Raw genomic sequence first — 6022 nt, 5'->3', positions numbered from 1 at the left:
AGAAGTCCTGCTTGGGTTCTAGCATCCTGGTGCAAGGTATTAGCATGGATGTTTTGAAAGTACCGCTGCATCGTGTGTATTTACAAACGGAGTTGGTTGCAGGTTTCGTGGACGTAGGTGTGCGACCAGCGTTACCAGTGCCTGGTGTTGAGTTTATTTTGGGCAATTATTTGGCTGGGGGTAGAATGCTGCCAGTATTGGAAGTACTGGATAAACCTGCTCTTACTTCTGTTACAGAAGAATTAACTTTGAGATATCCTTATGTTTTTCCAGCTTGTGTCTTCACTCGTGCCCAGATAAAGAAGGTGGGGACGGAGTTCACGTTGGATGACACCTTTATGTGCACAGAGGGTGATGTTGCTGCAGGAGAGCACGTGCCTCACAAAACTGGACATGAAAAGGTTAGTGGTTTGCCTGTAGGTCGTGAAGACTTAAGTAAAGCCCAACGTGATGATGACCTTCCTCCTACTTTCCCTGCCCAAATGTCTTGTAACACTTTGACCCAAAGAGAAACAAAGCTTGAAATTATCCTTTAAGTTAAAAAGGGGAACAGACAAGTAGGCTGTGAGACTGGAGGCCACAGCAGGGGTGGAAGTAATAAATGACAACTACTCATGGTACTGTAACTAAGTAGATTTTTCAGGTACTTGTATTTTTATGGGTGTATTTTTAAGCCTGTGATTTTACTTTGCTTAATTTGTAATTGGTCCAAAATGGTCAATATTCATATTCATGCATTTTATTCATATTTCATGTTAATATGTTATGGCTTATGATTTATCAATATTACATTTTTATTTCATATATTCATGTACTCCTACTCCATATATTAATCCTCATCATATTTTCAAGTATTTTCTCTTTAATGTACTCCTTTATTCTTCTTTTATATTTAAGAGTATGTATGCTTGCTATATTCAATTGTTTTTCAAGTGTTCCAATGTGACAGGTCATGTTGACACGTTTGTGGTCAGATAATGGACGCCTGCCAAGTTCTGCAGAAGTGACAGTGTTTTCAGAATTAGTTGCTCATTTGATCTTGTACCTTTATATCAAAATATGTCTGTTTCCATTTTTTCAGACATGTGATAATGTAAGATCTGCAAAATTCCCTAAAGGGTGTCAAGACAACCCCTATATCTATTTTCATCTATTTTTGACATTTGACCAGTCTATGACATAATGGATAAATACATTTGACCTTTTCTTATTAGACCAAAACACTCAAACACTCAAAAAAGTTTGAGTGGGATGTAAGTTTTCCTATGCTTATGGTATAAAATGGACTGGGTCTTTGATAGTTTAGCTCTCCTTTGCTTTTCTTTACTTTTTCTTTGCTCTTTTTGCTTCTCGCATCTCTTCATCTCTTCTATCTCTCATTTCATTCTACAAATGTTTTAATTTTGTTTCTTCTTTCTGTATATTCTGATCTTCATCTATTAGATACAATACTCTGGATTTTATTATTAACTGTTAATTACTTAATTAATTTGTTTGTCTTTTTAACTAATAAATTTGTTATTCCTTATTCAAATTTGATCTCTGACATAATCATTGCTGGACTGCCTGGATCTCATTTTCTCAAGTTTTTGCATCATTAATTAAGTACAAGTAATGTACTTTGCTGCTTTTAAATTTGTTACTGAGTATGCCTACCATTTGAATTAATATTCAAATCTTTGACCATCATTTCAGTAGTCAATAAAACCCTTACATTTGGGCCAGGATAAAAGCCCTGTTCTGTCCCAAAAATTTGACTTATAACTTTAAACCAGTTTCAGCATTACCCAGGTGATGAGTTGATTAGCTTTGAGCACCATTTTATATTGTTAAATGGGCAAATTCCAATAGGAAGTAAGCAACCCTATGCCCTACTCACTCCGGAGGGCAGAGCATGACCATAAGTGATTAAATTACTTCCTTGAAGTGACCATTGCATGTTCCCTTCACTAACAGACCTGTGGAAGGACCCTTCGTGAAAGGATTTAATTGTTCACTTTCAATTGGAATGCTCCTACAAACGGTGTCCCTTTTGATTTGTGAAAGTGTACAGCCATTTGCAGTGATAGAACAGCCAGCTTTCAAAAAATTAATTAACACACTGCAAACTCAAGCCAAAGTCATCTCCAGATCCACAATTTGTACCAGAATCTGACACTGCTGACGAAATGAATAAGACTTAGAAAGATGTTGATGATAGAAAGAAGACCTATAGCACTAGCATGCAAAAGATTGAGTAGGGCTGCTTGACTATGACAAAAATAATAATCACGATTATTTTTGTCTATATTGAAACCACAATTATTTGACACAATTACTGTTGGATGATATGATCAAAGTCTTATTTTATGATTTGAGTAATTTTAAATGTCAGCGAAATTTCACAGTTAGCAAAAACTAACACTAGTCATAAGCATATAGACATACTAGGCTAAGTCCTCAAAACAGCAACAGAAGACAAGAGTCAACAATAAAATAAGTACAAAGAAAATAATTACAAACAAAACAAATACAAATAAAAAAAAAATACCAATGAAATAAACAGTGCTTTTTTAGGGAGATGTACTAACAGTGGTATTCAGATAAGTAATACCCAACAGAAATTGAATAAAGTAATCAAATGTAAAATAACTGCTATATATACTACCGTTCAAAAGTATGGGGTCAGTAAGATTTTTTTAATGTTTTAAAAGAAGTATCTTCTGCTCACCAAGCCTGCATTTATTTGATTAAAAATAAAATACAAACAAAAACAGTAATATTGTGAAATATTATTCCAATTTAAAACAGCTGTTTTCTATGTCAATATAGTCATAGTCAATATAGTGTAATTTATTCCTGTGATCAAAGCTGAATTTTCAGCATCATTACTCCAGTCTTCAATGTCACATGATCCTTCAGAAATCAATCTAATATGATGATTTGATGCTCAAGAAACATTTATGATTATTATCAATGTTGAAAACAGTTATTTACAATTATTTCATGATGCTATGATGAATAGAAAGTTCAAAAGAACAACATTTGTCTGAAATCAAAATCTTTTGTAACATTAAACACTACTGTTCAAAAGTTTGGGGTCAGTAAGAATTTTAATTTTATTTTTTGGGAATAGAAATAAAATTAATCAATACTTTTATTCATCAAGGATGAGTTAAACTGATCAAAAGTTACAGTAAAGACAATTATAATGTTAGAAAATATTCCTTTTTAAATAAATGCTGTTCTTTTGAACTTTCTATTCATCAAAGAATTTTGAAAAAAAATTGTACACAACTGTTTTCAACATTGATAATAATAATGAATGTTTCTTGAGCATCAAATCATCATATTAGATTGATTTCTGAAGGATCATGTGACACTGAAGACTGAAGTAATGATGCTGAAAATTCATCTTTGATCACAGGAATAAATTACACTTTACTGTATATTGACATAGAAAACAGCTGTTTTAAATTGGAATAATATTTCACAATATTACTGTTTTTGTTTGTATTTTTAATCAAATAAATGCAGGCTTGGTGAGCAAAAGATACTTCTTTTAAAACATTAAAAAAAATCTTACTGACCCCAAACTTTTGAACGGTAGTGTACACTAAAGTCCCCGTGAACCAGAAGTTGCAAACAACTTTTCTCCAGTGTTTTGACGTATTTCCAAGTGAAACGGAATATTGACTAGAGCAGTGGTTCTCAAACCTGTCCTTGGGACCCCCCACCACTGCACATTTTGCATGTCACCCTCATCTAACACACCTGATGCAAGTCATCAGCTAATCAGTAGAAACTGCAAGAGTTGAATTGGGTGTGTCTGATGAGGGAGACATACAAAATGTGCAGCGGTAAGGGGTCCCCAGGACAGGTTTGAGAACCACTGGACTAGAGGGCAGGGACTCACTTTAGTGCTCCTCCTCTCCATTGTTGGCTCATAGCAGACTAACGTTTGTGGGATAGTGGTTTAAGCGTTTTCAACCCAATCCAACCCAACTGACGTCATCTGAGAAGGAACAGCATTGCAAACCAGAAGTAACTTTTCAGTTTTTGATTAAAGATTACCACTTCAAACAATTTCTTTCTGTGTATTAACTTGCACAGATTAATTGTTCACCACAAGACTAGTAATATGCGCTAACAAAGTAAATAGGGTCAATTTGGATTTCATGACGACTTTAAATATAGACTAATCCTTACAAAAGTGATTAATTCAAGAGCAGTGAGTAATTTTATCTTTGTCTTTTCTTGTTAGACTAACAATGACTCCAGCAGTCATTAGAAGGGACAGAAGTGGGTTGAGTATCCAAAAACTGTAGTCAAGTACAAGTACTTACAGAAATATTTACTCTAAGTAAAAGTCAAAGTAATAATCCCAATGGTCAATGTCACATCTGCAGCCAATGAGCTTGTTGCACACATTTAAATGGCTGGTTAAATTCACTATAGCAGTTTGCAGTGCACTTCAGAGTTCCTCTAAAACCCTCCTCCTTCCCCAGCTCCACCTGTATACAGTGGTGTGAAAAAGTGATTTTTTTTTTTTGCATGTTTGTCACACTTTAATGTTTCAGATCATCAAACATTAAAGTGTGTTTATCTGATAGACAGGACGAGAGGGGTGGAAGAGGGTAGAGAACAACCGATGAAACACAGACCTACAATACACTCATTATACACAATAATGAATATTAATATATGAGCACAGAGAAAAATGACAAACTCCCAAGCAAAAGGGAGAAATGTGCAAGAATAAAAGGGCTAACAATACTTTCATTACTAGCACTACGGTCTCATGATAAACAACTCATAGTTTAACACAGAAAGAATAAAGGTATAGTTACTCTTTTTGTCCATTCTTAGAATTTTCGATCTAAATCAGTCTTGTGTATCAGAATAATCGTGTCATCGCGTTTAGATACACCACTGAATCTTACAGTTTGCACATATATTTAATTTGAATAATACATGATGAAATGTGTGCATACACCATGCTGGTTCATGTTTGGTGCAGGAGAATAAACACAGATGCTTTATTCTGTATAATCTTTTATCCACGTGTCTAGTGTTGTTAAACTCATTGCAGAGCTCCGGGCTGAAACTAATCATATGCGCGTTCCGCTTGTATATCATAATCTTATTTTTCATGTGTTTGTATTTAAAATCCAGTTCTGACCACATCACGGGCAAAATACAAACAACACTCATGTGCTGCTGTCCTGCGGGAAACATACACACAGCTCGTGTGTCCGAATGCAAAGGTGAATGAACAGCACTTTTGTGACATTTGAATTCACCACTGTAAGAATCACTCATGTGAACATATTTTCCATTTCTGCTAGTGAACAACAGCAAAACAAACCGCCTGCATAGGTGTTCCTTCTTAACACCTATTTGCCACTTGTTTGCCACCTGATGTCACCTGCTGAAGTTTGGGTTCCTTGCCGCTGTCGCCTTTGGCTTGCTTGGTTGGGGACACTTGACATTTGATATTCAACAGTGCTTTGATCTGAGAGCTGCTGTGCAGCCAAAATTATATACCAGCTATCACTGTAAAGCTGCTTTGACTCAATCTGCATTGTAAAAAGCACTATATAAATAAAGGTGACTTGACTTGCACCAAAACTTCAGCTCTGGTCACAGGAAAACGCATTTTTGTGTTGTAGCACTGAGCACCTACAACCCATGTCTCTGAATGACAACAGAGACAGAGGCAAGAGAAGTGATACTTCCTCATGCATAATACCGCAATTATAATCTCATGCATACTACAGTGCAGTGATTGGATTGAATGAGTTTTTCGTCATGAATAAATGCAGAGAACCGCTTGAAACTGTTGACGTCAGCATGTTCGACCAGCCCATACTGGAGCCAATCAGCACTCCGTAGCTTGCTGGTAGTACACGATGACTTCAGATTTTGTGACATTGCCCTGACTTTGCTTTTCAAACCGGAAGACATAAATCGCTCTGAAAAATGCAAAAATAACTAATTTCAACTTGTGAATAAAACTAATGAGTACCTTTAGTGTTTTCAA

The sequence above is a fragment of the Megalobrama amblycephala genome, linkage group LG1, assembly GCF_018812025.1.
Source record: "Megalobrama amblycephala isolate DHTTF-2021 linkage group LG1, ASM1881202v1, whole genome shotgun sequence".
NCBI lineage: Eukaryota > Metazoa > Chordata > Actinopteri > Cypriniformes > Xenocyprididae > Megalobrama > Megalobrama amblycephala.
This window is presented reverse-complemented; position numbering follows the sequence as displayed.